Source organism: Sorex fumeus, unplaced genomic scaffold (genome assembly GCF_029834395.1).
Source record: "Sorex fumeus unplaced genomic scaffold, SorFum_2.1 ptg000122l, whole genome shotgun sequence".
NCBI lineage: Eukaryota > Metazoa > Chordata > Mammalia > Eulipotyphla > Soricidae > Sorex > Sorex fumeus.
In genome coordinates this window covers 12,191,362-12,210,136 of record NW_026606179.1, presented here as the reverse complement: position 1 = coordinate 12,210,136, position 18,775 = coordinate 12,191,362, and positions in this window count along the sequence as shown.

The following is an 18,775-nucleotide window of genomic DNA, read 5'->3' as shown; positions in this document are numbered from 1 at the left end:
TGAAGCTGAGAGGAGCACCAAAGACTGAGAAGTAAAGAAGGCATGCAGATTACTCTCCAACTTTAATCCCCAGCTGCCAATATGCTTCCCTAAGTCCAACCAGGGATAATAACCCTGAGCGAGTAGTATGCCCTGAGCAACACCATGTGTGACCCAAACAGACCCCTTCCACCTGCCCAAAATGGTCAATGAAAACAAAATGAAAATAAGTCTTTAGACATATTTAAAAAGCAATAGCACAGCGGGTGAGGCATTTGCCTTGCACGCAGCCAACATGGCCGACCCGGGTTCAATTCCTCCGCCCCTCTCAGAAAACCCAGCAAGCTACCGAGAGTATCTCGCCCGCACAGCAAAGCCTGGCAAGCTACCCGTGTTGTATTCAATATGCCAAAAACAGTAACAAGTCTCACAATTTGTTGTGAGACATTACTGATGCCTGCTCGAGCAAATGGATGAATAACAGGAGGACAGTGCTACTAATATTGACAGTATTTGTGGTTACCTCAGTGGGGGTTGGTTCAGGTAAAAGAAGAATTAGGTAAAAGGGATTTTTAAAATTTTATTGGATTACCTTGAGATAGTTACAAACTTACATGATTACATTTCAGTCATACAATGCTCGAGCACCCATCCCTTCACCAGTGCACATTTTCTACCACCATTGTTCCCAGTGTCCCTCTGGCCACCCCTACTCCATATGACTCCCTGCCTCTGTGGCAGGTACAATCCTTCTTACTCTATCTCTCTTATTTTTCACATTATGATTTGCAATACAGATACTAAGAGGCCATCATGTTTGATTCCTTGGTCTTCTTTCATCACATATCTCCCATCCTGGGAGATCCCTCTAAACATCATTTACTTAGTGGCTCCTTCTCCATCACAACTACCTTTTCCCCCAGCACGTGAGGCAGGCTTCCAAACTGTGGTGTTGTCCTACTGGCCCTTATCTCTACTGTCCTCGGGTGTTAGTCTCATGTTATGCTACTTTATATTTCACAAATGAGTGCTGTCATTCTATGTCTGTCCCTCTCTTTCTGACTCATTTCACTTAGCATGATACTCTTCATCTGTAGCACTGTCTGTAGCACTGTCCTCCCATTGTTCATCAATTTGCTTGAGCAAGCACCAGTAACTTCTCCATTGTGAGACTTGTTGTTACTTTGTTTGGCATATCGAATACGTCATGGGGAGCTTGCCAGGCTTTGCCATGTGGGCGAGATACTCTCAGTAGCTTGCCCGGCTCTCTGAGAGGGGCGGAGGAATCGAATCCGGCTCAGCCAGGCCGGCCACATGAAAGGCAAACGCCCTACTGCTGGGCTATTGTTCCAGCTCCATGTCCATCTACTTATGTGCAAATTTTATGATTTCATCTCTTCTAACAGCTGCACAGTATTCCATTGTGTAGATGTATCAGAGTTTCTTAAAATAATCATCTGTTCGAGTTGAATACACTGACATCACCCCCCAATCATATGATCATCTAATCTTTGATAAAGGTGCAAGAAATGTGAAGTGGAGTAAGGAAAGCCTCTTTAACAAATTATGCTGGCATCACTGGACGGCTACATGCAAAAAAATGGGCTCAGAACTCTGCCTAACACCATGTACAAAGGTAAGATCAAAATGGATTAAAGACCTCAACATCAGACCAGAAACCATAAGATACATTGAAGACAAAGTTGGCAAAACCCTCCATGACATTGAGGCTAATGGTATGTTCAAAGATGACACGCCACTGGCTGAGCAAGTGAAAACAGAGATAGATAAATGGAACTATCTTAAACTAAGAAGCTTCTGTACCTCCAAAGAAACAGTGACCAAAATACAAAGACAGCCTACAGAATGGGAAAGAATATTCGCCGAATACACATCTGACAAGGGGTTGATATCAAGGATATACAAAATACTGGTTGAACTCCACAAGAAGAAAACATCCAACCCCATCAAAAAATGGGGCAATGAAATGAACAGAAACTTTCTCAAAGAAGAAATCAGAATGGCAAAAAAGCACATGAGAAAATGCTCTACATCATTAATCATCAGGGAGATGCAGATCAAAACCACAATGAGATACCATCTCACACCTCAGAGACTGGCCCACATTCAAAAGAACAAAAGCAACCGTTGCTGGCGCGGATGTGGCGAGAAAGGGACACTCCTTCACTGTTGGTGGGAATGTCCACTGGTTCAGCCCTTCTGGAAAACAGTATGGACGTTCCTCAAAAAATTAGAAATTGAGCTCCCATTTGACCCAGCGATACCACTCCTGGGAATATATCCCAGAGAGGCAAAAACGTGTAGCCGAAGTGACATCTGCACTTGTTTGTTCATTGCAGCACTCTTTACAGTAGCCAGAAACTGGAAGAGACCTGAGTGCCCAAGAACAGATGACTGGTTAAAGAAACTTTGGTACATCTACACAATGGAGTACTATGTGGCTCTTAGAAAAGATGAAGTCATGAAATTTACATACAAGTGGTACAATATGGAAAGTATCATGCTAAGCGAAATGAGTCAGAAAGAGAGGGATAGACATAGAAAAATTGCATTCATCTGGGGGATATAAAGTAACAAAGTATGAGATTAATACCCAAGAATAGCTGAGATCAGCACCAGGAGGATTACTCCATAACTTAGAGGCCAGCCGGGTATCCTAGAGGAAAGGGCAGTTCAGATAGAGAAGGAAGCACCAAATAAAGGATGTTTGGAGGATCCTCCCAGGACGGGAGATGCATGTCGAAAGTAGACTATGGACTGAACATGTTTGCCACTCAATGCCTCTTTTGCAGACCACAACACCCAAAAGGAGAGAGAGAACACAGGGAATTGCCCTGCCACAGAGACAGGGGGGATGGGGGGATGGGGGTGGGAGGGATATTATCCATGGTGGTGGAAAATGGGCACTGGTGGAGGGATGGGTATCTGATCATTGTATAATTGAAACCAAAGCACAAAAAATTGTAAATCTACAACTTTAAAAAAAATAAAATAAAATAAAGGGAAAAAAAAATAAAATAAAATAAAATAAAGGGAAAAAAATAATCCAACGTAAATAAAAAAAAATAATAATCATCTGTTCTTGAGCACTCGGTTTTCTTTTCCCCAGATTCTGGCTATTGTGAACAGTGCTGCAATAAACATACAAGTAAAGATGTCATTTTACTGGGGATTTTTTTTGGCATCTCTAGGATATATTCCCAGGAGGGATATTGCTGGGTCATATGAAAGCTCAATTTCTATTTTTTGAAAGAATGTCCATATCGTTTTCCCAAAAGGCTGGACCAGTCGGCATTCCCACCAACAATGAATGAGACTCCCTAAAAGGAATTTCTTATGGGAACCTTGCTGGGTAGATTTCAGTAAACCGATACTTTAACCCAGAGTTTGAAAAACACTGTCCAATATTTTTATACACTTGCTATGGATGGGTTTGATGGTGAGGGACTTTGGAATACTTTTCATGTCCCGGGAGATATGCAGGCTTGTGATGAAGTTATATGTTTCAAATGTAAAGAAAAATTAAATTTAAAGATCATATATGAACCTGAAGATACCTTGGTAGCATGGTCTAGCTTTAATGTCCATCTTTATGTTTTCGGTGGGGTGGTAGTGGAGGACACCCTGCGATGCTCAGAGATCATTTCTGGCAGGGCTTAGGGGACCATGGGATGCTGGGGATCAAACTCAGGTTGATTACACGCAAGGCAAGCGCCCACCTGCTGTGGCCCTCCCCTTGGTGTTCATTTGCATGGACCAATTCAGTGAATTTGGAAACCCTACCCAAAGCTTTCTATGGCCAAACTAAAAGGCAACTGGGAAGTTACAGGTTTTTATCTAATTCAAAAGCATTGCTCTGGGGACTTTTTGTCAGGATTGAAAGGAGCATATACTTGAAATTCCACAGTTTTCAGTTTTCCTTCATCCAGTCCTGAGTTTTAGGTCTCAAAAAACTGGTGTGTCTGATTTCTATCCTCATTGCCCAAAGAAGAGCAGTGGTTCTGTGTGGTAATGTAAAGTCAATTGGATTGGCACCTTGAACCTGCGTCCAGCAGGGTTGGTGGCAAAGAATGAGACAGATGGATGCAGTGGCATATCCAGGTGTGAAGGTAACCTCAACAGCCCCAAACAAGGTCCCCAGCTGGTCATTTGTTGAACACAGTACCTGCACCCCACCCTGGTTCTCTGAATTGAGACTCGTAAGCCATCATTTCTGGTAACAGGCACATGAAGGGCATTAGCACATGAAGGGTACGTGGAGTGCAAGAGCTGGGGTATTTACATCACTTGGTCATTGGGCAATACAGCATCAGCAAGAACCTTTCAACTATAGCACTAAAGTCATGGTAATTTCTGGCACCAGGGTGATAGCACACAGTCACGGTCATGGTCCTCTCGTTGTTCATCTATTTACTCGAGCGGGCCCAGTAATGTCTTCATCGTGAGACTTGTTTTTACTGTGTTTGGCATATTTAATACATCACGGGTAGTTTGCCAGGCTTTGCCATGCAGGCGAGATACTCTCGGTAGCTTGCCGGGTTCTCCGTGAGGAACAGAGGAATCAAACCTGGCTCAGCCAAGCCGGTTGCGTGCAAGGCAAACGCCCTACTGCTGTGCTATCACTCAAGCCCAGCACATAGTAATGAGACTAATAAAAGGGTGAGAGGGCAGGGGATAGAGTGATAGCACAGTGGGTAGGGCGTTTGCCTTGCACACGGCCGACCCGGGTTCAATTCCCAGCATCCCATATGGTTCCCCAAGCACCGCCAGGAGTAATTCCTGAGTGCAGAGTCAGGAATAACCCCTGTGCATCACTGGGTGTGACGCAAAAGGCAAAAAAATTAATGGGTGAGAGGGCAGGGAGAGTGGGGTAGGGTAGGGCAAGAATCTAAGTGCACTCAGGTCTTGCTGGGAGTGAATGTGGAATTGGTGGCTGTAAGACTCCCCCTGAGTCACAGCCACTCCCCCAATCCTGTCTTGGTCTCTTCTGGAAGAAGCTGATTCAGGTCCAAGTGAGAATCCAGGCGTATGTGCAGGTTTATGTAGGGAAGGGCTCAGGGACATGGTCAGGAAACCCTGATTAGACTCTGTACCTGCCCCTGGAAAGTCCTTGCTCAGCTGGCTCTGTGTGCTCTGTCCCAGTGTGCTCTGTTCCACCTGTGATCATTTGCTCCCAGCCTGCTCAGCATGTGTCTGTGTTATGAGTCCAATATCACACGACTCCTGTCCTCTTCTCCCAGCTCTGAATGTTCTTGGAAGCATAAAAGGAAAGGATCCCTGAGCCTGTGTGGGGAGTGGACGTTTTCGATTGTTGGCCACACTTGGCAATGCTTAGGGTTACTCATAGCTCTGCACTCAGTAATCACTCCTGGCAGTGCCCTGGGGATCATATGAGACACAGGGGATTAAATGCCAGGTCATCTTCATGAAGGCAAACACCCATTGTACTACAACTTGTGTTTCCTCTCTGATCAATTGACTTTCGAATAAACTTGATTTTGTTCTTCATTAAATGTCTTACTAAGCTGATATCTGATCCCAGGGCTGATGAACATTTTCACTTTTCACACTGATGAGGAAGAAATTGATTCCTAGATGGGACTCTTTTGTATATTTGACAAATATCTAGGGGTGGAGGGCGAACACTTCAACATTCCACAGATGGGCAAATACATTCTGACGGATCTCCTTTGTCCCATAGTGGGGGTGTCTGGGATGAAGGGGCATCCTGTCTGTTGTCACTGTAGCACTGTAGCACTGTCCTCCCATTGTTCACCATTTGCTCAAGCGGGCACCAGTAACGTTTCCATTGTGAGACTTGTTACTGTGTTTGGCATATCAAGTATGTCACGGTTAGCTTGCCAGGCTTTGCCGTGCAGGCACGATACTCTCGGTAGCTTGCCGGGCTCTCCGAGAGGGGTGGAGGAGTCAAACCGGCGTCGGCCTGGGTCTGCTTCATGCAAGGCAAGCACCCTACCTGCTGCGCTATATTGCTCCAGCCCTGTCTGTTGGATTGTTTATTTTATTATTTTTTGGCTTTTTGGGTCACACCTGGCAATGCACAGGGGTTACTCCTGGCTTTGCACTCAGGAATTACTCCTGGCAGTGCTCAGGAAACCATATGGGATGTTAGAAATCGAACCCGGGTCAGCCACGTGCAAGGCAAGCACCCTACCCGCTATACTATCACTCCAGCCATGTTGGATTATAGTTTAAAGCACTTTAGGAATAACATGGGCTGGAGCGATGGCACAGCGGATAAGGAGTTTGCCTTACACGTGGCCAATCTAAGCTCGATTCCTCTGCCCCTCTTGGAGAGCCCAGCAAGCTACTGAGAGTATCTAGCCAGCACAGGAAAGCCTGACAAGCTAACCGTGACATATTTGATATGCCAAAAACAGTAATAGACACAGAAAGATTGCATTCATCTGGGGAACATAAAGCAACAAAACGGGAGACTAACACCCAGAAATGGCTCAGATTAGTACCAGGAATTTTGCTCCATGTCTTGAAGGCCAGCCACATGTGCTAGGTGAAAAGGAAGCTCAGATAGAGAAGAGAGCACCAAATAAAGGGTGTTGTGAAGACCCTCCCAGGGTGGGAGAGACATGCTAAAAGTAGTCTATAGACCAAACATGATTGCCACTTAATGCCTCTCTGGCAAAACACAGTACCCAAAAGAAGAGAGAGAGAACAAGGGGGAATGCCCTGCCACAGCGGCAGGGTGGGACGGGGGGGTGGGGGGCGGGGGGGGGAGGGATGCTAGGACCCGTGATGGGGGAGGATGGGCACTGGTGGAGGGATGGGTACTTGATCATTGTATAACTGAAACCCAAGCACAAAAATTTATAAGTCTATAAATGTACTTCATGGTGTTTCACTAATAAAAAAAAAAGAAAGAAAGAAAGAAAAAAAGAAAACCCCCCCAAAAAAAAAACAGTAACAAGTGTCACAATTTGTTGTGAGATGTTACTGGTGTCCGCTCAAGCAAATTGATGAACAACGGGAGGAGAGTGCTACAGGAATAACACCAGGTTGTCTCCTCTCCTCTCGCAGAGAGCTTATGTTACTTGAGTTACACCCACTACAGTGTTCCTGGAGGCACATGCAACTTCGCTCTCCGTGTTTATCTTTAACCTCTCCTTTGTGTTCTACTCCCCCTATCTGTTAGTCACAAATATCTCTTACTCAGACATGATAACTTGTAAAGTCAAACCTCTGATGGCTCTGGATTATGTGTTTATTTATTTTTACAAAGTTGTTCATGATTGGATTTCAGTCATATGGTATTCCAACACCTATTCCTCCTCCAGTGTACATTTCCCAGCACCAGTGTCCCTAGGTTCCCTCCCAGACTCTGGACGCTCAGGGGTTACTCCTGGCTCTGCACTGGGGAATTACTCCTGGTGGTGCTTGAGGGACCATATGGGATGCTGGGGATTGAACTCGGATGGACTGCTTGCAAGGAAAATGCCCTACCCGCTGTACTATCGCTCCAGCCCAACTCTGGATTCTTTTATATGTAGGTGAAATATTTACTTTTCTCTTTTCTTTATGTCCTTTGCATATTTTTTATTTTAGAACAATGTTCTTTTTATATTGTTAGGGTCCGAGGCTGATACTCCCTCTTTCAAACCACACAAAAAGTCCAGCCAGTAATGTAAAACACAAGTGGAGCTTATTCAAGCCAGCTAGCTGGGGTCAAGTTCTCAGACACGCAGGCCAAAGCAAGACCCAAGCAAGGGAGATGCCTCAGGTTTTATAATCAGTGCTTATGTCATACCCCACGCTTATAAACTCAAACTAAAACATAAGTGAAAAATGCAAGTTTCATAATTCAAAAGGAAACATAATTTCACAGCACAAACCGTTACAGAAGGGTCATCTGGACATGTTCCAGGATGTTCTGGCGACTACTCGCCCTTCACCTGCATCAGGGTGGCTTTTGATGTTTGGGTTATGAAACTATTTGTCAAGGCCAAGTTTTCATCCCAGATATCCTTCCCTTACAGAGGGTAAGGGAGGAAGAAGAGCGGGATTTTAAGAAAACAAGACATAGATCAGGGGCAGGCAATATGGAGCTATTCTTAGGCCGCTCCATGTCCAACAATATAAACACAGTAAAATAGTTCATGTTGCCCTTTGTATTAATTGACTCCAAATAATATTTATTTCTGGGCACCCATCATATTTACTTAACATAGGCCTCATTTGCACTTATAACAATCTTAGTTCCTTACACTTCAAAAGGTTGGTTCCAACAAGGGACTTGAATGAACCTGGAGAAAGCCATAAACTGCCCTGGCTTCAACATGGGATAGCCTAAGGGCCATAAGAAGATAATAAGTTAAGATCATGTAAGTATAACAAGAAGTATAATAAGATAATGGAACAAGTTCTGACATGACAAAAGAAGTAAATGAAAAAAAACTCTATTGGGATTAGAAAAAAAACTAAGCTGACCTAAGAACTGTCACTGTCCTCCCGTTGTTCATTGATTTGCTCGAGCGGGCCCAGTAACGTCTCCATTGGAGACTTTGTTGTTACTGTGTTTGGCATATCGAATACATCACGGGTAGCTTGCCAGGCTCTGCGGGCGAGATACTCTCGGTAGCTGGCCGGGCTCTCCGAGAGGGGTGGAGGAATCAAACTCGGGTCGGCCATGTTGGCTGCATGCAAGGCAAACGCCCTGCTGCTGTGCTATTGCTCCAGCCCTGTAGAAGGGGAAGTATAGCGAGATGTCCCCAGGAAAAGCCACCCTTTACCATGAATCCAGAGAGACTAAGCTTAATCTAGGATATAGATAAGAGTCTATATCTCTTACTGTGTTTACACAAAAGACTAACAATATTGTTAAGAAGTAAATTTAGGGCTGGAGTGATAGTACAGTGGGTAGGGCAGTTGCCTTGCATACGGCCGACTTGGGTTAGATTGCCAGCATCCCATATGGTTCCCTGAGCACTGCCAGGAGTAATTCCTCCCCTGGGCAGATCTCCTAGAAGAATTTCCCCTGAAGGAAGAGCTTGACATCTGTTCATGTTCATGTTAATGTTCAACCACACCTACGAACCCCTCAACCCTTCACAACTTCTCTCTAATAATCCTGATTGATTATAATAAAGTCAACACTGTTTACCAGGCTGTGGGCCTATTCCTTTGTCCATTAGTCAAGGGGATGACTACACCAGAGGATCACAGTCATTATGGGAAGGTGACTCAGACACTGCATGGGGCATGATAGTCCACTGTGACTACGAACAGCAAATGAATGGATGGATGATGACTACAAATGACAGATGCATCAAGTGTTTGGGGCAGGGGGCATTCTGGAGAAGCTTCTTGCTATTTGAAAGGGAAGAAATCTGCTTCAGGAGCTCAGCCCCTGTGATGTCAGAGACGGTTCTGTCTCATGTCCTTTCTCTCAAAGTCCTCATTTGCAAGAAGTCAGCAGTCATGAAGGGTTAAGATTTATTGTCCATGAAGTCACCTGTGGGGCTTTAAATAATGCGGCAGTCCAGAGAGATTGTCCAGGGGTTAAGGCACTTGCCTTGCATGCAGCTGACCCTGGCCTGACCCTGTCACCACATGTGGAGCCCCAAGCTATACTCGGGCTCACTCCTGAGCTCAGAGTCAGGAACAGCACTTGAGTATGGCTGCCATAGACCCCAGCCTAACAATTGTCACTGCCCATTATCACTGCCCTCCCGTTGTTCATCTATTTTCTCAAGGGGGCCCAGTAACGTCTCCATTGTGACAATTGTTACTGTGTTTGGCATATCGAAAACGTCGTGGGTAGCTTGCTAGGCTTTGTCCTGTGGGCGAGATACTCTCGGTAGCTTGCCGGGCTCTCCGAGAGGGGCAGAGGAATCGAATTCGGGTAGCTTGCCAGGCTCTGCGGGCGAGATACTCTCGGTAGCTGGCCGGGCTCTCCGAGAGGGGTGGAGGAATCGAATTCGGGTTGGCCATGTTGGCCACTTGCAAGGCAAATGCCCTACCTGCTGTACTATCACTCCACCCCAGCCTAACAATTATTGCTATTATTATTATAAATAGGAAGGAGACGTTACTGGTGCCTGCTTGAGGAAATCGACGAACAACAGCATGATCGTGATCGTGATCGTGATTATAAGTAGGATGGCTAGCTGAATACACATTCTTCTCAAGCGTACATGGAACATTCTCCAAGATAGACCACATGCTGAGCCACAAAACAAGCCTCCATAAATTTAAGAAGATAGAGATTGTATCATCAATCTTCTCAGACCATAATGCGCTAAAATTAGAAGTAAATCACACACAAAAACAGAAATCTAAATCAAACACCTGGAAATTAAACAGTGCGCTATTGAACAACGAGTGGCTTAGACAGGAAATCAAAGAAGAAATCAAAAGATTCCTAGAAACGAATGAAAATGAGAACACTAGTTACCAAAACTTATGGGACACAGCAAAAGCTGTGTTAAGAGGAAAGTTTATAGCTCTACAAGCATTCCTCAGGAAGGAGGAGCGAGCACACATAAGTAACCTAACCTCACAGCTTAAGAGCTTGGAGAAGGACCAAAAAAAGGAGCACAACTTGAATAGGAGAAAGGAAATAATAAAACTCAGAGCAGAGATTAACGAGATGGAAACCCAAAAAACAATCCGAAAGATCAATGAAACCAAGAGCTGGTTCTTCGAGAAAATTAACAAGATCGATAAGCCTCTAGCAAAACTCACAAAGAAAGGGAGAGAGAAAACCCTAATAAACCGAATCAGAAATGAAAAGGGGGTCATTACAACAGAAACTACAGAAATTCAAAGGATCCTCAGGGAATACTTTGAGAAGCTTTATGCCACGGAACATGAAAACCTCGAGGAAATGGATAAATTCCTAGACTCCTACAGACTCCCAAGGCTGAACCAAGAAGACCTGGAATACCTGAACAGACCTATCACCATCAAGGAAATTGAAATGGTAATAAAAAGTCTACCCAAGCACAAAAGTCCTGGCCCGGATGGATTCACTAGTGAATTCTTCAAATCTTTAAAGAAGATTTACTCCCAATTCTCTTTAAGCTTTTCCACGAAATTGAAATATCAAAAACACTTCCAAACAGTTTCTACGAAGCAAATATCACACTGATACCAAAAGCAGACAGAGATACCACGAAGAAAGAGAACTACAGGCCAATATCCCTGATGAACACAGATGCAAAGATCCTCAACAAACTACTAGCAAATAGAATCCAACTACGCATCAAAAATATCATACACCATGACCAAGTAGGATTCATCCCAGGGATGCAAGGATGGTTTAACGTTCGGAAATCAATCAACATAATGCATCATATCAACAAAAGAAAAGATAAAAAGTATATGATCATATCAATAGATGCAGAGAAAGCATTTGACAAGATCCAGCACCACTTTAGGATGAAAACCCTAGCCAAAATGGGTATAGAGGGGACTTTCCTCAACATAGTCAAAGCCATCTACCACAAGCCTACAGAAAGAATCATCCTCAATGGGGAAAAACTGAGAGCCTTCCCTCTAAGATCAGGGATGAGATAAAGATGCCCACTCTCTCCACTGCTGTTCAACATAGTACTGGAAGTACTTGCAATAGTGATTAGGCAAGAAAAAGATATTGAGGGCATTCAGGTAGGAAAGGAAGAAATCAAGCTCTCACTATTCGCAGACGATATGATACTATACTTAGAGAACCCAATAACCTCCACCAAAAAAACTCCTAGAAACAATAGACTCGTATAGTAAAGTTGCAGGCTATAAAATCAATACCCAAAAGTCCATGGCTTTCCTATATGCAAACAGTGAGAGAGAAGAAAGCGACATGAAAAAAACAATCCCGTTCACAATTGTGCCCCAGAAAATCAAGTACCTAGGAATCAGCTTAACTAAGGAAGTAAAGGACCTGTACAAAGAAAACTACAAAATGTAACTTCAGGAAATAAAAGAGGACATGAGGAAATGGAAATATATCCCCCGCTCATGGGTCTTGGAGACTTAACATTGTCAAAATGGCAATACTACCGAAAGCATTGTATAAATTCAATGCAATCCCTATAAGGATACCCATGACATTCTTCAAAGAAATGGAGCAAACACTCCTGAAAATTATATGGAAAAATAAGCCCCCACGAATAGCTAAAGCAATTCTTGGGAAAAAGAAAATGGGAGGAATCAACCTCCCTAACTTCAAACTGTACTACAAAGCAGTAATAATCAAAACAGCATGGTACTGGAACAAAGGCAGAACTGCAGACCAGTGGAATAGGGTTGAATACACTGACATCTCCCCTCAATCATATGATCATCTAATCTTTGATAAAGGTGCAAGTAATGTGAAATGGAGTAAGGAAAGCCTCTTTAACAAAGTGTGCTGGCAGAACTGGACGGCTACATGCAAAAAGGTGGGCTCAGAACTCTGCCTGACACCATGTACAAAAGTAAGATCAAAATGGATTAAAGACCTCAACATCAGACCAGAAACCATAAGGTACATTGAAGACAAAGTTGACAAAACCCTCCATGACATTGAAGCTAATGGTATCTTCAAAGATGCCATGCCACTGGCCGAGCAAGTGAAAACAGAGATCGGTAAATGGGACTATCTTAAACTAAGAAGTTTCTGCACCTCAAAAGAAACAGTGACTAAAATACAAAGACAGTCTACAGAATGGGAAAGGATATTCGCCAAATACACATCTGACAAGGGGTTGATATCAAGGATATACAAAATACTGGCTGAACTCCACAAGAAGAAAACACCCAACCCCATCAAAAAATGGGGCAATGAAATGAACAGAAACTTTCTCAAAGAAGAAACCCAAATGGCAAAAAAGCACATGAGAAAATGCTCTACATCATTAATCATCAGGGAGATGCAGATCAAAACCGCAATGAGATACCATCTCACACCTCAGAGACTGGCCCACATCCAAAAGAACAAAAGCAACCGATGCTGGCGTGGATGTGGCGAGAAAGGGACACTCCTTCACTGTTGGTGGGAATGTCGACTGGTTCAGCCCTTCTGGAAAACAGTATGGACGATTCTCAAAAAATTAGAAATTGAGCTCCCATTTGACCCAGCAATACCACTCCTGGGAATTTATCCCAGAGAGGCAAAAATGTATAGTCGAAGTGACATCTGCACTTGTTTGTTCATTGCAGCACTCTTTACAATAGCCAGAAACTGGAAGAAACCTGAATGCCCAAGAACAGGTGACTGGTTAAAGAAACTTTGGTACATCTACACAACGGAGTACTATGTAGCTGTTAGAAAAGATGAAGTCATGAAATTTATGTACAAGTGGTACAACATGGAAAGTATCATGCTAAGCGAAATGAGTCAGAAAGAGAGGGATAGACATAGAAAGATTGCGTTCATCTGGGGAATATAAAGTAACAAAATATGAGATTAATACCCAAGAATAGCTGAGATCAGCACCAGGACGATTACTCCATAGCTTAGAGGCCAGCCAGGCATTCTAGGGGAAAGGGCAGCTCAGATAGAGAAGGGAGCACCAAATAAAGGATGTTTGGAGGATCCTCCCAGGAGGGAAGATGCATGTTGAAAGTAGACTATGGACTGAACATGTTTGTCACTCAAAGCCTCTTTTGCAGACCACAATACCCAAAAGGAGAGAACGAACACAAGGGATTGCCCTGCCACAGAGGCAGGGTAGGATGGGAGGGATGGGGGTGGGAGGGATATTAACCATGGTGGTGGAAAATGGGCACTGGTGGAGGGATGTGTATTTGATCATTGTATAATCTAAACCCAAGCACAAAAAATTGTAAATCTACAACTGCACCTCATGGCGTTTAAAAAAAAAAATTTCGGAATTTCAAAATCACGTGGCCCTACTGCAGCCACGTGACATCATGTTATTCATAACCAGAAATAGAACACAAATTGTCTACTGTTGAAAAAAAAAATAAATAGGATGGCTATCAGCTGGTACTGGGTAGAGTTCAAAGTGCACAGGCCAATTGTTATTCTGGATATTTCTGAGGTGTGTGTTTGCCTGTATGTGTGCTATTTGAATTTTCTCACATGTGCTTTTCTTGCATGATAGTTTTCCAGTTTGTGGAGAGACAATGTGTCAGTTTAAAGTCTATAGTGCACTAATCAAATACCCATAAACCTTGTGAAAGGATTAATAAGTTATTAACAAGTCGACAAACATTGATTATGGACCCGGTGGCCTTTTGTGGAGCGTGGAGAAGGACCTTTGTTACCTTTCTCTCAACCACTGCTAAGGACCCATGTAGCATTGCTGATGACAAAAAAACCTGTGTTCAGAACCAGTGTCCAATGCCACCTCCCTTCTCACCATAGCTGCACTCATTCCCCAACCCACGTCACCATCCCCTGGGCCCTGCTCATCCAGCTCTGGGATTTGTCCTTTCAAACTCCAGGTGCCAGTAGGTCCCTGCAGAATCTCCCTGCGTGGCTTCACATACACAGATGATATGCTGACAGGTGCAATGCGGCTGGTCCTCCAAAGTCTGAGTTTCTCTGTCTCAGTTGCTATGCCTGTCACATTGCAGATGAAGCCTCCAGCCTGGAGAAGATCCAAGCCTGTCTCGGCACTCTGTGGGGTGAGCCCAGGGACCTCATAACTCTGCTCCTAGGCCTGACACTCGGTGTGAGTTCTGGGCTCCCCCACACCAGGACGCCAGGCAGAAGGGTTCTTGGCTGCCAAGGGTGGGCATGAGTTACTCCAGACAGAGCAGGGACTTTCTGGAAGGCATGTTGAGGGAGGTTTTGATGACTGCAAACTGTATGCAATCTTCTAAGCTGCTGAGTTGTTTCAGTTCGGGAGATCCTGTGTCCCCTGCGTGCCTCAGAATCCCTCAGGGGCCGCCAAGGGGCAGGGGCCAAGTTATTCTCTCCAGAACCGGAGAACCTAAGCCCCTGGGTTTTTCTTGGTGTGGCAAAGGGGGAGAACTGGGGGAGGACCATGGGGGATTCACATGGGGCTTCAAGGGTCAGACTGGAAGCAAGCAGAGTCACCCTCACGCAAGCCATGACCTCCAGGTTGGCGGTTCTGAGTTGCCTCTCTGTGGCCCTCATTGCTCTGAAGGGAGAAGGCTCCCAGATAGCATTTGGGCATTTGGGCTAACAGAAAAGTAGTCCTTTTCACTTCTTACCAAGGAAACACCAATCAAATCAAGGAGGAATTGGCATGGCTTGAGCACCAGATGTAGTGCTGCCAGATGGCAGTGAGAACAGACCTGCTCTCCTCTGGAGGGAATGTGTTCTGGTCCAGCCTCCATGGACAACAATATGGAGAGTTCTCCAAAAGGAAGAGTTGAGCTTTTCTAGGACCCAGCATCTCCCTCCACAACACATCAACAGGGGCTGGAGCAATAATACAGCTGGGAGGGCACTTGCCTTGAATGCAGGTTACATGGGTTTCATCCCTGGCATCCCATTTGGTCCCCTGAGACTGTCCTGAGTAACACTTGAGTACAGAGACAGGGGTAAGACCTGAGCACTGTTGGATGTGCCCAAACAAACAAACAACTCACAAAAGCTTTCATTAGGAAAGACAGATGCTCACTTGTCCGAAGCATTCAGTCCAATAGTCAGAGTAAGAAAACAACCCAACTCTCCAAGAACAGGTTGTGGTTTCCAGACCTCAGAGCCCAACAGGGGATGAGTGACCATGAGGGGATTTCAGGGGTCACCTGCACTAGCAACGTAAAGTATCACTCTAGGTCTTTGGGTTTGGGTCAGCAGAGCTTCTCTCTCCTACTCAGCCTCATTAAACTACTTTCACCCTTTTCCCCACCTCTGCATATTCATCCATTTTTAAGCAAGTTTCATGACTTCATTTTTTCGCTAACAGCTGTACAGTATTTCAATGTGTAGATGTACTATGGTTTTTTTTAACAAGTCATCTGTTCTCGGGTACTCAGGTTGTTTCTAGATTCTGGCTGATGTGAACGGTGCTGCAATGAATACACAAGTGTCTATTTAATTTCTGTTTGTTTTTACACCTCAGGGGTGTATTCCCAGAAGTGGTATTGCTGGGTCATATGGAAGTCAATTTCTAGTTTTGTTTTGTTTTTTGTTTGTTTGCTTGTTTGTTTGAGGAACACCCATATTTTTTCCAAAAAGTCTGGACCTGTTGGCATTCCCACCAACAATGAATGAGTGTTCCTTTCTCCCCAAATCTATGCCAGCACTGATGGCTCTTAATTCTTTTTTATGTGTCTCTCTGGTGTAAGGTGATATCTCATTGATTTGCAACTCCCTGGTGATTAAAAGAGAAGGAGAGGAAATGGAGACAGATTCCCTGCTCTAGGACTGGAAGGATTAACATAGTCAAAATAGCAATACTCCCCAAGCATTATTATAGATTCAATATTGTCCCTCTAAGGATACCTGTATGTTCACAAAATAAATAACTGAATGCAGTGGCAGTGGTGTGGTCTCTCTTACCCGCCATGTGCATTCAGTGGCTATGAGCCACTGCCCCACCCCAGCCTGACGCAACCACAAACAGACATGAAGGAAGGAACGGGGCCACCAGGCTGGTTAGTGATCAATTGCCGTTAATTCCAATCTTGCCTCCCTCTGCCTCCTTCCAGTCTCACCCACTCCCACATTCCTCCTGCACCCCATGCTAGTCTCTCCGATGCTCCATCTCACTGCCTTGGTCTAGGGCCCAACCTCCAAGCATGGGGGTAGCAAATGAACCCAGGTGAGGTAGCACAATTAGCATATGAAAGTCCTTCCTTCCAAGGGAAGCTCTTCTAAGATAAGACAAAGATGTCCTGCAGCTAGGAGATCCACTCAAGGGTGAAATACCATCTATGGGTATTTCCTTAGTCCAACAACCATTTAAACACTCATCTTTACTTCTTAACAATACGAGCCATTTTGTATGGACACAGTAAGAGATACAGTAAGCTTGTAGGGTGGCTCTCCTGGGAACATCTCACTATAGATCCCAGACTACAGTGCTCGGGCCAGATTAGTCTTTCCTAACCCTAGCAGGGTCCTAATTCAGTTGTTACTCTTTGAATCATGACAGAATTTGTCCATGACTATTAACTTATAGTTAAGTATTATTGTGCTTGGCCTGGCCCATTTTGATGCCAGGGTGGCTCACAGCTTGCCCTGGGTTCATCCAGTTCCTCACTGGGAGCCTATAAGGCAGAATCTCAAACCTTATCACATGTTTTGGCTAAGGACAGGTTGAGGAAGACCATCTGTCTGTGACAGGCAGGCTTGAGTGGTGATGGGAAACTTTGAAGTAGAGGTGGTAAGAAGGTGTAATAGTGGTGAGATGGGTGTTGAAATATTTCATATGCTCAATGTAAACAATCTTGTCACTTGTCACTTGTCATCAATTTGCTCAAGCGGGCACCCATAATGTCTCCATTCATCCCATTCGTGTGCTAGTGTAACCCAGTGGCGCCTGCTTGCTCCAGGAACACGAAGAGCCTCAAACCATTTGTTCAGGATTTTGACAAAGAAATCTGACCATCTCGTAGGTGGGCAGTCAGGCTTTCATTTGACGTCCCGTGGAATCCAGTCAGTAACAGCTCTAGTCCAGCAGTCGTCTCCAAATCGCATTACATGTCCAGCCCATCTGATATTTGATACCTTGGCAAACAAGACAGTGTCCCTGATTCTTGATCATCAACAGAGGTTAGAACTTAGGATTCTTTCTCTCACTTGAGAAACGTGATATTCCTGTTAGGGTCGAGACGCTCGCCGCCCACCGCCCGTGAAGGAAGACTCCAAGAGACTTTCTCATGCAACATGCACAGGGTTTATTGTCCAAGCATGCTGGGGCTCACTACATGTCCCGCAAACAGGACAGAGGCAGAGAGCCCCGAGCCAAAGTACAGTGTGTTTTTATAACCAAGAATAAACAAAGGAATCTTACAGTACAGCAGTCTGCAGCTTTTTCAAGAACAGCACGACATTTGCACAAGATTAATTTCTTCGGAACATCTGAGCACATGTCCCCATATCTGGCCCAACCACAAGGTCATAGCAGGGAGTAGGTGGGAGCTACATTATCCAGCTTTTGCAACTCTAGCTTTCACAGCTCTTACAGTTTTCTGGTTAACTCTTTCCTAGCACTTAACTCTTTCATGACTATTAGCCTGGGCGGCCCTTACATTCCAAGCATAGCTCTTTCGATTCCTCTTTGGGAGACCTGAATAGCATTCTTATCCTGTTTCCTTAGGGCCCAGGTCTCTGAGGCATATGTTAGTGCAGGAAGAATGGTGGAATCAAAATGATGTGCCCAAGAGCCAGAGGTTCTTTATCCTCTTAACTTCTTCAACGCTCTTGAAGGCATTCCATGCCAATCTCTTCCTCCTGCGCAGCTCAGGTGCCAGGTTGTTTGTCATGTTGAGTTCTTGACCTAGGTACACATAACTGCTGCATTCGGAGACGTTCATTTTGTTGAGAGCAAATGGAACATTAGGAACTAGTACATTTCTCATGAACATTGTCTTGTTGAGATTTAGCTGTAGTCCAACCTTTTCACACTCATGGTCGAAGTCGGCCAGCATTCGTGCTGCTTGGCTGATGTTTGGTGTTATTAGAACAATGTAATCAGAGAAGCAGAGGTGGTGTAGTTTCTGACCGTTCTATCTTCACTCCCATTCCTTCCCATTCCAGTTGTCACATGACATTCTCAAGGGTGGCACTGAAGAGTTTTGGTGAAATGTTATCGCCTTGTCGAACCCCTCTCTTTATGTCAATGATTACTTCCTTGTAGAATGGTGAGATCCTGGT